Source organism: Leuresthes tenuis, unplaced genomic scaffold, assembly GCF_036924035.1.
Source record: "Leuresthes tenuis unplaced genomic scaffold, fLeuTen1.0.hap1 SCAF_71, whole genome shotgun sequence".
In the NCBI taxonomy this organism is placed as follows: domain Eukaryota; kingdom Metazoa; phylum Chordata; class Actinopteri; order Atheriniformes; family Atherinopsidae; genus Leuresthes; species Leuresthes tenuis.
The window spans coordinates 89,044-107,840 of NW_027325425.1; the positions used below are offsets into that span (position 1 = coordinate 89,044).

An 18,797-nucleotide genomic window follows, 5' to 3' on the forward strand; every position below is an offset into this window, starting at 1 on the left:
GGCATGAGGCCTTTAATTATTGCATTGCATGCAATACTCTCCCATGGTCCTGATTCATTACCCAAATCCCTTGGTCTCTGATGACCGCTGTGCTTGCTGACTTCCTCAAGGATGCGGTGTACAAAATCATCAGTCCCTTCACCAGGTTTCTGTTTGCAGGTGTAAATGTGGGACATATTGATTTTGGTTGGAAATTGAGTGGTGATGGCTTGACACAGTCTTTGGATGGCTGCTTCATATTGAGCGTTATCATTATGTCCTCGTTCACTGTTGGTAGGTCGCAAATCCAGTTGTAGCATACTGGCCTCTATTTTGCAGAGGTCGGTCGGTTTGAACTTTTTTGCCAATGTGCGACGCAATTCAACCCCAGTCGGGCAGATTGTGCGCAGAAATCTCGCAACTCGTCAGCAAAATGGGGTCCAGAAATCTCTGGATCTGGTAAGCATTGTTATGCTTCCATGATGTCAGTCTCAGTCCAGGGTCGATAAACCAGTAATGGTCCAGTGGGAACTGCAACTTTAACCATAGGCATGGTTTGAATCTGGTTTTGTTTTTTCTCACGTTTAGATCTCTGAAGTCCAGATTGTGGGTAAAGGATTTTTGTCACTTGCGTTAAAAGTTCTTGGGCAGGTACGCTGGAGAACCAAACGTCTTCCTTTTCCTCATCATCAGACCTATGTAACTGATGTTGTGAGAATGATGGAATTTCTTCCCGAGGGAGGATGGAAGAAGTCCCTTCTTCCCGAGAGCCAGAGGCTTGTGGCAGGGCTGGCTGTTGTTGTTGCAGGGCAGGAGTCCAGGTCTGGATCCGGCACAGCTAATACTAAATTATTATCATCATTCCGTCATGGCATTTGTTTAACATTTTCCTTTCTTTCTCTTAATACACTTTATTTTTTCCAAAATTCTATACCTTTCTTACTTCTTATTTAAACTTAATTTTCTTTTTTTTTGCTTCATCTCTTTCTCATATTTGCAAAACTTTTCTTCTAATTTTCTTATTTCTAACATACTAAAAGAACCTTCTGGTGGAAAACCTCTGGACCATATGTCTTTTTCATTTCATCATGCTTAGGTCCCCCGGTAGGGTCAAAAGTCTGAGACCTACTGTTTCCCATTCTCAGACTTGGAATGGGGAAATATATTCCTTCACTCAAAGGACGTCTCCAATGAGGACCTTAATCTGTACTCACACTTCTTCGGAGTACTTCACACTTCTTCGGACTGCTTCAAAAGTTTCACTTACCCATGAAATCTCTGTCTCACTGATGACACAACCGGGAAACACTCTTTTATTCAAATAAAAACTAAAAAGCAGTCCTATCGTCTCAGACTATCATATTTCAAAAATGATCCCAGCGCTGGTATTCAAGAAAAGGACCTGCCAGTCCTCTCTCTCAGAAAAGGCCTTGGAGGTATGAGGCTGGAACAGCTACTTCAGTCCAGGCTGGCCATGCACTGCGATCCGGTCCAGAGACACCAGTCGAGGGATCCTGTTCGTGACGCCAAAATTGTGGTGGAAATTTAGTAACGCACAGAGTCAGTTATTTTCTTGTGAGGAGATAAGAGACTTTAATAATAATATCTTGCAAGAGAGAACAACACAGTACAGAATACAGAGTTGCTCTGACCACTGAAGCAAAAACACACAGTTATATTGCCCGCTCATCACGTCATCTGTTTTTGGGTATAATTGATTGTTCTTCTAACTTTCCTCCCCAACCATCAGTTGAGGTTACCCAGACACACTCGTAAATACCAGCCTAACCCTGTCCCCCCTAAAGTGCACCTATCTCATTATAACAAGCCCACCATTGTAAAGAGGAATTTAAGAAAACAGGGCAGGGTGGTACCTTGCAGCTCGGTCATTTGCAGGTTATACACAGTAACACTCAATACAATGCATATAAGAATTATTTTCCATTACATTCCTCCCTTTTGATTATAATAATACCATTATATTAATCAACCCAAAAGAAACAAGGAAAATAATAACTTTATCTGTAAAACATCAGCCTGCATTTGCACACAACGTGAGTTTAAAATAAAGGCATCATAGTAATAAAGAGTCCAATGATAAACAATCAAAACATGAACAATTAAACATGATTATCTTCATCCCTCTCTAAGTCAGCGTCACTAGAGGAAAAATTTTGAAAGCAAGAAAGTTATTTGAGTCATTTGGTCTTTTTCACACTGTTGTTTAGATGGACTACATAAAAGGATGTCATCCACATACTGCAAAAGAGCAGAGCCTGTGGTTGATTGAAGTTAATCCAGACTAGCTTTGAGGGCAGCATTGTAAATAGTGGGACTTTCACAGTACCCCTGGCATAACCGGGTAAAAGTCCAAGATCTCCCTTCAAACTAAAAAGCAAACCAAAATGGGCTATCAGGGTGCACTGGCGACAAGTCAACCACTGAGAAAAACTGTGCATCTGATGTAATTTGAGACAAAATAGTGTGTGGGTTGGGCACAGTAGGAGCATGTGGCTGAACTGCAGCATTCACTGCTTGGAGGTCCTGTACAAAACGCCATTCATCTGGCTGGCCAGCATCTTTAATCTTTTTAACAGGAAACAATGGAGTAAGCACAGGTGAATTTTCAAAAGGAACAATAACGCCTGTTTTCTGAAAAGATTGAAAAACAGGTTTAATCCCTTTAATTGCTTCAGGCTTAAAAGGGTATTGTTTTTTACATGGACAAAAGTCTGATTTAGGGGTGACAATTACTGGTTCACAGCCTTTTATCAACCCCACATCATATTTGCTCTTAGCCCAAAGATCATTGGGCACTTCAGCCAACATGGGTATCGAAGACAAATCTGTTTCAGATAAAAAACATGCTTCAAAATGTGATTCTGTGGTAGGAATTAAGTCCACAGTTCTTTGACAATGCATTGTACTCAAAAATGTTTTTTTCTATGCTGACAATCGTTCAGAAAACATCAAATTTGGATCAGCAGGTGAAACGGTCCACTCCATTTCTTTCTGACATGTCGCAACAAACTCTCCCACACCTTGTCACTGCCAGTGTGTACGTTTGGCCAAGGAAATGTGAGGGCGAGTACCACAAACATTAAAAAAATCGAAGTGCTCTGGAGTGAGCGACACAGCCAATAAAGTAGGCGCACATATTTTTTCACTTCTTCTCATAGTCATTGTCAGGCCCCAAAGAAATGTGTGATGTGCAGTGCAAATCAGTAGGTTGCATGAAATCAGAAAGGGGTGAAACTAACGCTTTTGCTTCTTCCACTAGTTGTTGTGAAAAAGGAGAGCTGGGAAGTTTCCACTCATAAGCATATGTAAGTGCCGATGAATCAAACTGCACTGCTGTGAAAACTTTGTCAGGCTGTAACATAACCTTAACACCCTCTGGTGTAGAAGTTAAAATAATGCCTAATTTACACATGAGATCACAGCCCATCAGGTTAATGGGACACAACTCTGATAACAAAAATGAGTGTTTGAAGGAGAGCTCATCGGGAGTGACAACACGCAATGGGCATTGTCATTTTCTCCTTCACAACCTGGCCTGATGCAGACATACAGTAAACGTGGTTTCCACTTAACTTTGGAGGACAATCAAACTCCCCTGACGTCACTACTGATGAACATAAGTTCCTATATTCTGAGAGAAATATCTTTGCTCTAGGACGGAAATAGCATGCAAAACTTTACTACGTGAATCACAGTCGGCAAGCGTTGCTTCACTACACAGAGCAGGAAAAATGTGTGAGTGTGTTTGTGCTATCACCCATTAGTGGAGGCTCCGCTGCCGCGTGACGTCCAGAACCTGCCTCCCACCCTCAGTCAGCCTTTTGCCCAATTTCATCACTTTTTAGCTGTGGACAGTCCTTCTTCCAGTGTCCAGTCTGGCCACAGTAAAAACAAATATTCGGATCACAGCTCTGGCGTGGCCCATTTCGACCTCCTCTCCCACACGTCCACATCTTCGACTTCGGCCTCGTCCTCTGTTTACACCAACTGCGTAATACATGGTCATGGTTGCCAAATGCAGCTCCTTTTCACACTTGTCCCTTTTGGTTGTCTTACGCGTCTCAACTTGGTTCTGAGCATGGCGAGCATATCGGCGAACGTCAGCCAAACGAGGACCCTCACACCATCCCACGTAAATGTTCTTTACTTCAGTGGCGACATCTATATAATATTGTCTGGGTCCCGTTAAAACATGTATTTTTCCCATCTAATTCCTTGTTTGCTTTAAAACAAGTATTCCCCATTTTCTATCCCTTCAGTAGCCAACCAGTTTGTATGGAGTACACTGGAGCAACTTGACTGATCAGTAAAACACTGCTTTTGTTGTCACCGCAAGGCTTCCCCCGTCGGTTGTTTCACTGAGACACTACTGAGTAACTACAACTCAACACAGTTTATACACATAACATTCATATACATACTAACAAACAAACAAACAATAATTTATCGCAATTTTCTCATCTCTGTTTGAACGTACACCCAGGTAAATATTCCTGTAGTCTTCTCATACCGACTATGGACCCATTCATTGTTTAACTTCACTGTTTTGCAAATCCTAATTGAATATTACACATTGACATTGAACTTTACTGGATAAGCAGGTCTTCATTGCATTCAGCAGCCTATATGTGAGCATCTATGTGTAAGCTGTTCTTCTTTGCATTTATCAGCAGCAAGCAATTCTTCACTGCACATGCATATGTAAATAGTAAAACAATTCCAATGTGTTAGCGAAACCTTCTATATCACAGTGGTTTCTAAGATCTATTTTAAGTTCTTTGCCATCAGTGAGATGACATAGTTTACAAAGTGTGTCAAATTATCACTGAAGATCTTTTCAGGAATTTCAAATCTAGAAATGAGTTATTTTACGCGTGATTTTGCTACTGAGAGTGCATCTGCTTGTGCACATGGAAATATTTCAGACCATTTGGTAAAAACCTCTGTTGTCACTGAGCAGAATCGTTTCCCTTAACATTAATTTAGTTCAATGAAATCTACACAATAATGAAATAATGAAATACAAACAAATATGTTGAAAAAGATACACTGGCTTAGGGAATTATCTTCGTTTTGGTCTTAGATTGCCCTGTGGAATGTATTTTGCACATATTTGACCTGCTAGACAAAACTTTATTCATTTATTTATTCTAAAAAAAAAAATTCAATAATTAGTAAAACCATATGCTGTAAAAACCTTGTTCATTATTGCTTCCATCCCTCCTGTTGAGACATGACATGGTCCGTGGCTCAATACTGCAGCATATTTAAACAAATTCTTTGGCAGTATGGTTTTCCTTCCGGTCATTCATACGAGTCTATTGTAGATGGCAATTGAATAACATCTAATAATGCTAAAATATTTGTAGTTTATACATTTAGCTGTGGATGTCAACATACCTGTTTTTCCAATGCTGTGTTAACACATGTACAGTTGAGAAGGCATACTGACTGTCAGTGTAAACGTTAACAACCTTTTTGTTATTTAATTTACAAGCTTCAGTTAAAGCTACCAATTCGACTGCTTGAACAGAGTAATTTTTTGGTAGTGGTTGTTTTAAGAAAACTTCAGTTTCTGTTACTACTGCAAATCCTGTAGCATTTGTGCCATCAGGGTTTTTTGCTTGACCTGTTGAATAAATATAGTTATTTCTGCATTTTCATAACGTATATCAGTTAAGTCTGGCCTGGGTAAAACACTGATGGTTATTTCTGACATGCAATCATGAGGCTTTCCATCTGTGGGGTAGGTAGCAGTGTGGATGGATTAAGTGTAGCACATCTCTCGACAACAAGGTGTGGCTGTGAAAGAAGAACTGTTATGTAGGAGAGATGTCTGGTAAAGATATTTTGTTAAGTAACCATATCACAGCCACTGCATGAGGTACCTTAAGTGTTAATGGGTGAAATAACACCATTATTGTTGATGCCTGCACTGCCAATGGCTTCTGGCCATTGATTCAAAAGTACAATCTCGTCCCTGTTTCCCCCTTTCAGTGGACACTGGCCCCTAATTACCGCAATTCAGCAGGGGGTCTTTCATTAGGAGTACTGGACTCCCCCGTGCACGGTTTCAGCTCCGACCCTGGAAAGCGGAAAAAACGTTGAGATCTGGTTTGAGGACCCAATTGTTGAGAAAAGTCTCTCAATGAGACTCAGAGTTGCTGGAGTCAGTTAATGCAAATGTTTAATCTTGCAGCAAGTTCAAGAAGGTGTGTGTGTATGGGTGTATGTGTGCGAACGTGTGTGAGTTTGTGTGTGTGAGAGTTTAAAGAACCTGTTATCCACAGGCAGGTCTTAACTAGTATGGCACAGGTCCAGCCTGTCTCATCTTTTTTGGAAGGTCCAGCGCTCGGCCGTAACCCTTCTGTCTGTTTGGACTCTCACATACATTCGGTTAATCATAGAAAAACGAGAACAAAACTTTTTAGCCCCTTAAATTCATAAAACAGACATGGTGCAGTTATTTCCATTCTAGAAAATAAGAGTAATCACCACCATTCCTATAAATTCTGGATATTCTAACAATCTGAATCTTTTTTAAATGTTCGATGAAGCCCTTTGCTGTTCTGTTTAGAGACTCAGCTGATCATAAACCAAGTTTTGCTCTTGAACCAAGCTTCTAAACTCTTCACCTTTTTCATTTCTCAGTTAGTATTCACTTTAAAACTGATTAAAAGAAAAATTAAATGAATGCCTATCAACAAATGTGGGATCTAAACTCTAGTTCTTTCTCTAAAATAATTTCCTTTCTCAATTCAGAAATGTGTGTGTGTAAGTCACAACACCCGTGACACCAAAACGGCTTTCTTTTCTCTCTTTTCTCTACACTCTGCACTGTGAGCACACACACCAAATCAGAAAGGCTTTTTTCTCTCTTTTCTACATTATGGACTGTGGGGACACAAAACCGCTCTCTCTCTTTTTTTTTTTTGTTTTTGTGCCAGGGCGTTGTCTCACGTATTAGATTATGCTTAAGATACGAATGGGTTTATCAGTCACATCAGAATCCATACATACTGATCCTCCCGTAATAAAATGGTCGGATCTTATCAAACACACTTTGTTTCTTGTGACAAGTCAGCCAAACAGCGTATACACGTCAAGACACTGAATCAAGTTTGCCACAAGAACTCATAAGTTTGGCAGTATTGCTCTGCCGTCAGCAATCATACACCCATTTTATTTTCATGAGACATGTGCAGGCACCTGTTCATCTACTGTTCTATCACTATGAATTAGTTTATCTATTATCAATAAGGATACTTCTACAACTACTATCAAAGTATGTCCGGACTTCTTATGTTGTCAGTTGCTATATATGAATAAGTGGGTTGCTACTGAAAAGCATTAAGCATGTCACACAGCCCAAACATATAACATTTCAGGACACACCACACAGTTAACAACCACAGTGAAGCGTGTCAAAGCCCAAACATGTAACATTCAACAGGACACTTACACAACACATTCAAATCAAACAGTCAGACAACATACAAGAACATATACCCCAGCCGGCATTGCTCCCTGCCTATTTTCCTACAACTCACTATGTGTGCGCACACCTTTATTCACAAACTCTTCAACTTATACTCTTTTACCGAAGCTGCTACAGCTCGATTGGCCAAATACCCTTAGATCCTATTTCGGTGAATTTGACATCTGCCTTGTATGTAACAGATTAGCGGTTTAGCAGTTTTAATTTAGTTTGAGTGAAGGAATTCATTTTATAGCAAAATCCGAAATCGTGAAGAACTCATGAAAGTAAGCTTATTCTCGGATTCCTGAAACATTAGATTTGCTCTTTCTTTTACTGCAAAGTACAACGTTGAGCAGCACTAATGAGTTGTTTCTATTTTTGGCAGGCTTTACCTTTGCGGATGAAGCCCTTTCTGTCTGTGCAAAAGAAATCTTGTTACTGTGCAGAGTGACTTCTCTGAGTAGAGTCGCCTTACTTGTTGCGACTGTGCCGATGTTCGAAGCTGGAGTGCAAAGTTGTTGCTTGAATGGTGCTCGCTGGGGCGTGTGGTAGTGTAAAGTTATACCATTTAAAAGGGCTGAAGAGTGCTCAGTGCAGCGGGTGGGCGGAGGTGCAAAGTGACACTATGGCCATAAAAAGAACACCGCTACAAGTGCGCATTGTGCCAGGAAGGGCCCTCGGACGTGAACCAGTGGACAGTTCTCGCTTCTCGGCCTTTTGGCTAAGATCAAGTGTAGTATCTGTTCTTATCTTCTTAAACCCCAGCTGGTCGAGGCGGATGGCCACCCTTCCTGAGTCTGGTTCTGCCAGAGGTTTCTTCCTGTTAAAAGGGAGTCGTTCCTTTCCACAGTTGCCACAGGCACGCTCAGGACGGGAGATTGGACTGAAGACACGTTTCGGTGCAATCTGTTGGTTTCCTTAGCTAGGATATTAATTTTTTGAATTGGCTCTATATGAATTAATTGGATCATGATTACAATGAATTGAATTCCAATTGGCTTGAATTGGACTATATTACTTAAGTGCCTTGAGATGACAATTGTTGTAATCTGGCGCTATATAAATAAAATTGAATTGAATTGAATTGAATTGAATGTCTGATATGTCCTCTATGCGAGACTACATATTAAATGGATTTGTATCAATAGGAGTTGAAAAAGGAGCTTGCTCCGTTCACTCCAAGCATCGACCCGGTACTGCAGTGCCGCTGGGAACGGTGCGCTCTCCTCTGCTCTTGTGAAAAAGCAAACAGCGGTGCAGGATGGAAGTTTCTTTAATCTGCTGAGAAAAGAGAGTGAATGCGAAGCAGACTTTAACATGGCTCTGGGAGCGAGCCGAGTGTGGGCTAACCAGGAGAATTGCTTGAAAGAAACGCGACACCGAATGAGCGGTCAGAACAAAGCCTCAATACGGTGTTCCTGTGGTGTTTTTATAAAATGCGGTGTAAAAAAAGGTGTGAATGCCCCATAGAAAACTAAAAGGTGGAGCGGAAGTGTTCGGCTGCAAGAAGGTGTGAATGTCCGACTATATTTAGTGAAAAGCAGGTGAAGCAAGGTCTGAATGCCCAACCTTACATCATCAAAAGCGAGATCAGAGGTTTTTGGCTGCAAGAAGGCCATAGTTTGCCAAAAGCGGGTGAGGTGCGAATGACCGACTAAATATCAACAAAAGTGGGGGCGGAGGTCTTCGGATGCAAGTGGGTGTGAATATCCCACCATACAAGTATGGTGGAGAGGAAGCTGTGAATGGCCGACCATAGTTTGCAAAAAGCGGGTGAGAAAAGGTGCGAATGTCCAACCATACATGATCGAAACAGGGTGTTTGGCTGCGACAAGGTGTGAATGTCCACCCATAATTAATGAAAAGCGGGCAACAAGTAGGTTCGAATGCCATACCATACATCATCAAAAGCAGGAGTGGATGTGTTCGGCTACAAGAAGGTTTGAATGTCCGAGCATAGTTTGTAAAAAGCGGGTAAGAAAAGGTTCGAATGCCCGAACATACACCATCAAAAGAGGGAGCGGAGGTGTTCCGCTGTAAGACGGTGTGAATGTCCGACCATAGTTGGTAAAAAGTGGGTATGAAAAGGTGCGAATGCCCAAATTCGGCTGCAAAAAACTGTGTTCGGCTGCAAAAAGGTGTGAATGTTCGACTAAAGTTTGTAAAAAGCGGGTAAGACAAGGTGCGAATGCCTGACAATGTATGATCAAAAGCGGGAGCGGAGGTGTTCAGCTGCAAGAAGGTCTAAATGTCCATAATTAATTGCTAGAAAACATGAAAGAAAATTTTCGAAAATCAATCCGCACATGATCATAAGTGGGAGAGGAGGTGTTCAGCTGCAAGAAGGTGTGAATATCCTACCATAATTGCTGAAAAATGTGTTAGAAACGGTAAGAATCCCGGACCATACCTCATCAAAAGCTAGAGAGGTGGTGTTCGGCTACAAGTAGGTGTGAATGTCTGACTAAAGTTCAAATATATTAACAAAAGCGGGAGGAGAGGTCTTTGGATGAGTGGTTGAGAATTTCCAACCATAATCTATAAAATGCGGTGAAAAAAAAGGTGTGATAGAAACCTAAAAGGTGGAGCGGAAGTGTTCGGCTGCAAGAAGGTGTGAATGTCCATCTATAGTTGGTGAAAAGCAGGAAAAGCAAGGTCTGAATGCCCAATCTTACATCATCAAAAGCGAGATCAGAGGTGTTTGGCGGCAAGAAAACGGGTAAGGTGTGAATGACCGACTAAATATCAACAAAAGTGGGGGCGGAGATCTTCGGATGCAAGTGGGTGTGAATATCCCACCATACAAGTATGGTGGAGAGGAAGCTGTGAATGGCCGACCATAGTTTGCAAAAAGCGGGTGAGAAAAGGTGCGAATGTCCAACCATACATGATCAAAACAGGGAGCGGAGGTGTTTGGCTGTGACAAGGTGTGAATGTCCACCCATAATTAATGAAAAGCGGGCAACAAGTAGGTTCGAATGCCCAACCATACATCAACAAAAGCAGGAGTGGATGTGTTTGGCTACAAGAAGGTTTGAATGTCCGAGCATAGTTTGTAAAAAGCGGGTAAGAAAAGGTGCGAATGCCCGAACATACACCATCAAAAGAGGGAGCGGAGGTGTTACACTTGAAAGACGGTGTGAATGTCCGACCATAGTTGGTAAAAAGTGGGTAAGAAAAGGTTCGAATGCCCGAATATATACCATCAAAAGCGGAAGCGGAGGTGTTCGGCTGCAAGAAGGTGTGAAAGTCCGACCATGGTTTGTAAAAAGCGGGTAAGAAAAGGTGCGAATGCCCGACAATGTATGATCAAAAGAGGGAACGGAGGTTTTCGGCTGCAAGAAGGTCTAAATGTCCAACCATAATTTGTAAAAACCGGGGAAGAAAAGGCTCGGAAGCCCGACTATACACCATCAAAAGCGGGAACGGAGGTTTTCGGCTACAAGAAGGTTTGAATGTACGACCATAGTTTGTAAAAAGCGGGTAAGAAAAGGTGCGAATGCCCGAACATACACCATCAAAAGAGGGAGCGGAGGTGTTACACTTGAAAGACGGTGTGAATGTCCGACCATAGTTGGTAAAAAGTGGGTAAGAAAAGGTTCGAATGCCCGAATATATACCATCAAAAGCGGAAGCGGAGGTGTTCGGCTGCAAGAAGGTGTGAACGTCCGACCAAAGTTTGTAAAAAGCAGTTAAGAAAAGGTTCGAATATCCAACCAAACATAATCAAAAGTGGGAGCAGAGCTGTTCGACTGCAAGTAGGTGTGAATATCCACCCATAATTCCTGAAAAATGGGTAAGAAAAGGTGCGAATGCCCAACCATACATCATCAAAAGAAGAAGTGGATGTGTTCTGCTACAAGAAGGTTTGAATGTCCAACCATAGTTTGTAAAAAGCGTGTAAGAAAAAGTTCGATTGCCCGAACATACACCATCAAAAGAGGGAGCGGAGGTGTTCCGCTGTAAGATGCTGCGAATGTCCGACCATAGTTGGTAAAAAGCGGGTAAGAAAAGGTTAAAAAACCGGACTGTACACAATCAATAGCGGGAGCGGAGTTGTTCGGCTACAAGAAGGTGTGAAAGTCCGACCATGGTTTGTAAAAAGCGGGTAAGACAAGGTGCGAATGCCCGACAATGTATGATCAAAAGAGGGAGCGGAGTTGTTCGGCTGCAAGGTCTGAATTTCCAACCATAATTTGTAAACACCGTTGAAGAAAAGGCTCGAAAGCCCGACTATACACCATCAAAAGCGGGAGCGGAGGTGTTCAGCTGCAAGAAGGTCTGAATGTCCACCAATAATTACTGAAAAATGGGTAAGAAAAGGTGTGAATGCCCAACTATACATCATCACAAGCAGAAGTGTATGTGTTCGGCCACAAGAAGGTTTAAATGTCCGACCATAGTTTGTAAAAGGCGGGTAAGAAAAGGTTCGAATGCCCGAACATACACAATCAAAAGAGGGAGCGGAGGTGTTTCACTGCAAGAAGGTGTGAATGTCCGAGCATAGTTTGTAAAAAGTGGGTAAGAAAAGGTTCGAATGCCAGAACATACACCATCAAAAGAGGGAGCGGAGGTGTTCCGCTGTAAGAAGGTGTGAATGTCCGACCATAGTTGGTAAAAAGCGGGTAAGAAAAGGCTAAAATACCCAACTCTACACAATCAATAGCGGGAGCGGAGTTGTTCGGCTAAAAGAAGGTATGAAAGTCCGACCATGGTTTGTAAAAAGCGGGTAAGAAAAGGTTCGAATGCCAAAATATACACCATCAAAAGCGGAAGCCGAGGTGTTCGGCTGCAAGTAGGTGTGAATGTCAGATCATAATTTGTAAAAAGCTGATGAGAAAGGTGTGAATGACCGACAATAATTGCTGAAAAATGTGTTAGAAAAGGTAAGAATGCCGGACCATTCATCATCAAAAGCCGGAGAAGAGGTGTTCGGCTGCAAGAAGCTGTGAATGTCCAGCCATAATAACTCAAAAACGGGTAAGAAAAGGTAGTATTGCCAGACCATAAATGATCAAAACAGGGAGCGGAGGTGTTCCGCTGTAAGAAGGTGTGAATGTCCCACCATAATTGGTAAAAAGCGGGTAAGAAAAGGTTAAAATACCCGACTGTACACAATCAATAGCGGGAAGGGATGTGTTCGGCTACAAGAAGGTGTGAAAGTCCGACCATGTTTTGTAAAAAGCGGGTAAGAAAAGGTGCGAATGCCCGACAATGTATGATCAAAAGAGGGAGCGGAGGTTTTCGGCTGCAAGAAGGTCTGAATGTCCAACCATAATTTGTAAAAACCGGGGAAGAAAAGGCTCGAAAGCCCAACTATACACCATCAAAAGCGGGAGCAGAGGTGTTCAGCTGCAAGAAGGTCTCAATGTCCATCAATAATTGCTAGAAAACATGAAAGAAAATTTTTCGAATATCAAACCGCACATGATCATATGCGGGAGAGGAGGTGTTCAGCTGTAAGATGGTGTGAATGTCCATCCATAATTCCTGAAAAATGGGTAAAAAAAGGTGCGAATGCCCAACCATACAACATCAAAAGCAGGTGTGAATGTCATCATAATTTGCAAAAACCTGATGAGAAATGGTGAGAATGCCCGACTATACACCATCAAATGAGCGGAGGTGTTCGGCTGTGAGTAGGTGTGAATGTGCGACCATACTTGCTGAAAAATATGACAAAGCAGTTTTCACTTGGTTTGAGTGAAGGAATTCATTTTATATCAAAATCCGAAATTGTGTAGAACTCGTGGAAATAAGTTTATTCTCGGATTCCTAAAGGTTTAGTGTTGTTCTTTGGTATACTGCAAAGTAATACTTTCTATTTTGTTGAAACCCATTCAGACATGGATAAATATGAAGGACAAAGCAGTTTTAACTTGGTTTGAGTGAAGGAATTCATTTTATATCAAAATCCGAAATTGTGTAGAACTGGTGATAAGAAGCTTATTCTCGGATTCCTAAAGGTTTAGTGTTGTTCTTTGGTATACTGTAAAGTAATACTTTCTTTTTTGTTGAAACCTATTCAGACACAGATAAATATTAAGGACAAAGCAGTTTTAACTTGGTTTGAGTGAAGGAATTCATTTTATATCAAAATCCGAAATTGTGTAGAACTGGCGATAAGAAGCTTATTCTCGGATTCCTAAAGGTTTAGTGTTGTTCTTTGGTATACTGCAAAGTAATACTTTCTTTTTTGTTGAAACCTATTCAGACATGGATAAATATGAAGGACAAAGCAGTTTTAACTGGGTTTGAGTGAAGGAATTCATTTTATATCAAAATCCAAAATTGTGTAGAACTGGTGATAAGAAGCTTATTCTCGGATTCCTAAAGGTTTAGTGTTGTTCTTTGGTATACTGCAAATTAATACTTTCTTTTTTGTTGAAACCTATTCAGACATGGATAAATATGAAGGACAAAGCAGTTTTAACTTGGTTTGAGTGAAGGAATTCATTTTATATCAAAATCCGAAATTGTGTAGAACTGGTGATAAGAAGCTTATTCTCGGATTCCTAAAGGTTTAGTGTTGTTCTTTGGTATACTGCAAATTAATACTTTCTTTTTTGTTGAAACCTATTCAGACATGGATAAATATGAAGGACAAAGCAGTTTTAACTTGGTTTGAGTGAAGGAATTCATTTTATATCAAAATCCGAAATTGTGTAGAACTGGTGATAAGAAGCTTATTCTCGGATTCCTGAAAAGGTTTAGAGTTGTTCTTTCCTATCCTGCAAAGTACAACGTTCTTTTTTGTTTAAAGCTATTATGACATGGATAAATATGAAGGACAAAGCAGTTTTAACTTAATCGGTTTCAACAAAATAGAAAGTATTACTTTGCAGTATACTAAAGAACAACACTAAACCTTTAGGAATCCGAGAATAAACTTATTTCCACGAGTTCTACACAATTTCGGATTTTGATATAAAATGAATTCCTTCACTCAAACCAAGTTAAAACTGCTTTGTCCTTGATATTTATCCATGTCTGAATCGGTTTCAACAAAATAAAAAGTATTACTTTGCAGTATACCAAAGAACAACACTAAACCTTTAGGAATCCGAGAATAAACTTATTTCCACGAGTTCTACACAATTTCGGATTTTGATATAAAATGAAATCCTTCACTCAAACCAAGTGAAAACTGCTTTGTCATATTTTTCAGCAAGTATGGTCGGACATTCACACCTACTCACAGCCGAACACCTCCGCTCCCGCATTTGATGGTGTATAGTCGGGCATTCTCACCATTTCTCATCAGGTTTTTGCAAATTATGATCTGACATTCACACCTGCTTTTGATGATGTATGGTTGGGCATTCGCACCTTTTTTTTTTATCCATTTTTGAGGAATTATGGGTGGACATTCACACCTTCTTGCAGCTAAACACCTCCGCTCCCACTTATGATCATGTGCGGTTTGATATTCGAAAATTTTCTTTCATGTTTTCTAGCAATTATTGATGGACATTCAGACCTTCTTGCAGCTGAACCCCTCTGCTCCCGCTTTTGATGGTGTATAGTCGGGCTTTCAAACCTTTTCTTCCCCGGTTTTTACAAATTATGGTTGGACATTCAGACCTTCTTTTAGCCGAAAACCTCCGCTCCCTCTTTTGATCATACATTGTCGGGCATTCGCACCTTTTCTTACCCGCTTTTTACAAAACATGGTCGGACTTTCACACCTTCTTGTAGCCGAACACATTCGCTCCCGCTATTGATTGTGTGCAGTCGGGTATTTTAACCTTTTCTTACCAACTTTTTACCAACTACGGTCGGACATTCACACCTTCTTATGGCGGAACACCTCCACTCCCTCTTTTGATGGTGTATGTTTGGGCATTCGAACCTTTTCTTACCCGCTTTTTACAAACTATGGTCGGACATTCAAACCTTCTTGTAGCCGAACACATCCAGTTCTGCTTTTGAGGATGTATGGTCGGACTTTCACACCTTTTAGTAGCCAAACAACTCCGCTCCCGCTATTGATTGTGTACAGTCGGGTCTTTTAACCTTTTCTTACCCGCTTTTTACCAATTATGGTCGGACATTCACACCTTCTTACAGCGGAACACCTCCGCTCCCTGTTTTGATCATTTATGGTCTGGCAATACTACCTTTTCTTACCCGTTTTTGAGTAATTATGGCTGGACATTCACAGCTTCTTGCATCCGAACACCTCTTCTCTGCTTTTGATGATGAATAGTCCGGCATTCTTACCTTTTCTAACACATTTTTCAGTAATTATTGTCGGTCATTCACACCTTTCTCATCAGCTTTTTGCAAATTATGATCTGACATTCACACCTACTTGCAGCCGAACACCTCGGCTTCCGTTTTTGATGGTGTATATTTTGGCATTCGAACCTTTTCTTACCCACTTTTTACAAACTATGCTCGGACATTCACACCTTCTTGCAGCGAAACCCCTCCGCTCCCTCTTTTGATTGTGTATGTTCGGGCATTCGAACCTTTTCTTACCCGCTTTTTACAAACTATGGTCGGACATTCAAACCTTCTTGTGGCCGAACACATCCACTTCTGCTTTTTATGATGTATAGTTGGGCATTCACACCTTTTATTACCCATTTTTCAGTAATTATTGGTTGGAAATTCAGACCTTGCAGCCGAACACCTCCGCTCCCTCTTTTGATCATACATTGTCGGGCATTCGCACCTTGTCTTACCCGCGTTTTACAAACCATGGTCGGACTTTCACACCTTCTTGTAGCCGAACAACTCCGCTCCCGCTATTGATTGTGTAGAGACGGGTATTTTAACCTTTTCTTACCCGCTTTTTACCAATTATGATCGGACTTTCACACCGTCTTACAGCGGAACACCTCCGCTCCCTCTTTTGATGGTGTATGTTCGGGCATTCAAACTTTTTCTTACCCACTTTTTACAAACTATGGTCGGACCTTCAAACCTTCTTGTAGCAGAACACATCCACTTCTTCTTTTGATGATGTATGGTTGGGCATTCGCACCTTTTCTTACCCATTTTTCAGGAATTATGGGTGGACATTCACACCTACTTGCAGTCGAACAGCTCTGCTCCCACTTTTGATTATGTTTGGTTGGATATTCGAACCTTTTCTTAACTGCTTTTTACAAACTTTGGTCGGACGTTCACACCTTCTTGCAGCCGAACACCTCCGTTTCCGCTTTTGATGGTATATATTCGGGCATTCGAACCTTTTCTTACCCGCTTTTTACCAACTATGGTCGGACATTCACACCTTCTTACAGCGGAAAACCTCCGCTCCCTCTTTTGATGGTGTATGTTCTGGCATTCGAACCTTTTCTTACCCACTTTTTACAAACTATGCTCGGACATTCACACCTTCTTGCAGCGAAACACCTCCGCTCCCTCTTTTGATTGTGTATGTTCGGGCATTTAAACCTTTTCTTACCCGCCTTTTACAAACTATGGTCGGACATTCAAACCTTCTTGTGGCCGCACACATCCACTTCTGCTTGTGATGATGTATAGTTGGGCATTCACACCTTTTCTTACCCATTTCTCAGTAATTATTGGTGGACATTCAGACCTTCTTGCAGCTGAACACCTCTGCTCCCGCTTTTGATGGTGTATAGTCGGGCTTTCGAGGCTTTTCTTCAACGGTGTTTACAAATTATGGTTGGAAATTCAGACCTTGCAGCCGAACACCTCCGCTCCCTCTTTTGATCATACATTGTCGGGCATTCGCACCTTGTCTTACCCGCGTTTTACAAACCATGGTCGGACTTTCACACCTTCTTGTAGCCGAACAACTCCGCTCCCGCTATTGATTGTGTACAGTCGGGTATTTTAACCTTTTCTTACCCGCTTTTTACCAATTATGGTCAGACATTCACACCGTCTTACAGCGGAACACCTCCGCTCCCAATTTTGATGGTGTATGTTCGAGCATTCGAACTTTTTCTTACCCACTTTTTACAAGCTATGGTCGGACATTCAAACCTTCTTGTAGCAGAACACATCCACTTCTTCTTTTGATGATGTATGGTTGGGCATTCGCACCTTTTCTTACCCATTTTTCAGGAATTATGGGTGGAAATTCACACCTACTTGCAGTCGAACAGCTCTGCTCCCACTTTTGATTATGTTTGGTTGGATATTCGAACCTTTTCTTAACTGCTTTTTACAAACTTTGGTCGGACGTTCACACCTTCTTGCAGCCGAACACCTCCGCTTCCGCTTATGATGGTATATATTCGGGCATTCGAACCTTTTCTTACCCGCTTTTTACAAACTATGGTTGGACATTCAAACCTTCTTGTAGCCGAAAACCTCCACTCCCTCTTTTGATCATACATTGTCGGGCATTCGCACCTTTTCTTACCCGCTTTTTACAAACTATGCTCGGACATTCAAACCTTCTTGTAGCCAAACACATCCACTCCTGCTTTTGTTGATGTATGGTTGGGCATTCGAACCTACTTGTTGCCCGCTTTTCATTAATTATGGCTGGACATTCAGACCTACTTGCAGCCGAACACCTCGGCTTCCGCTTTTGATGGTGTATATTTTTGCATTCGAACCTTTTCTTACCCGCTTTTTACAAACCATGGTCGGACTTTCACACCTTCTTTTAGCCGAACAACTCCGCTCCCGCTATTGATTGTGTAGAGTCGGGTATTTTAACCTTTTCTTACCCGCTTTTTACCAACTATGGTTGGACATTCACACCTTCTTACAGCGGAACACCTCCGCTCCCTCTTTTGATGGTGTATGTTCGGGCATTCGAACCTTTTCTTACCCGCTTTTTACAAACTATGCTCGGACATTCACACCTTCTTGCAGCGAAACACCTCCGCTCCCTCTTTTGATTGTGTATGTTCGGGCATTCAAACCTTTTCTTACCCGCCTTTTACAAACTCTGGTTGGACATTCAAACCTTCTTGTGGCCGAACACATCCACTTCTGCTTTTGATGATGTATAGTTGGGCATTCACACCTCTTCTTACCCATTTTTCAGTAATTATTGGTGGACATTCAGACCTTCTTGCAGCTGAACACCTCTGCTCCCGCTTTTGATGGTGTATAGTCGGGCTTTCGAGGCTTTTCTTCAACGGTGTTTACAAATTATGGTTGGAAATTCAGACCTTGCAGCCGAACACCTCCGCTCCCTCTTTTGATCATACATTGTCGGACATTCGCACCTTGTCTTACCCGCGTTTTACAAACCATGGTCGGACATTCACAGCTTCCTCTCCACCATACTTGTATGGTGGGATATTCACACCCACTTGCATCCGAAGACCTCCGCCCCCACTTTTGTTGATATTTAGTCGGTCGTTCACACCTT

The 18,797-nt window shown here is 41.6% G+C and overlaps 2 pseudogenes; both read left to right on the plus strand.

Annotated features, from left to right (window-relative positions):
• The first annotated feature begins 8,181 nt into the window (after positions 1-8,181).
• On the plus strand, positions 8,182-8,271 carry LOC140286075 (U2 spliceosomal RNA; annotated as a pseudogene).
• A 302-nt stretch (positions 8,272-8,573) lies between these two features.
• LOC140286078 (U2 spliceosomal RNA) lies at positions 8,574-8,707 on the plus strand (annotated as a pseudogene).
• Positions 8,708-18,797: the final 10,090 nt, after the last annotated feature.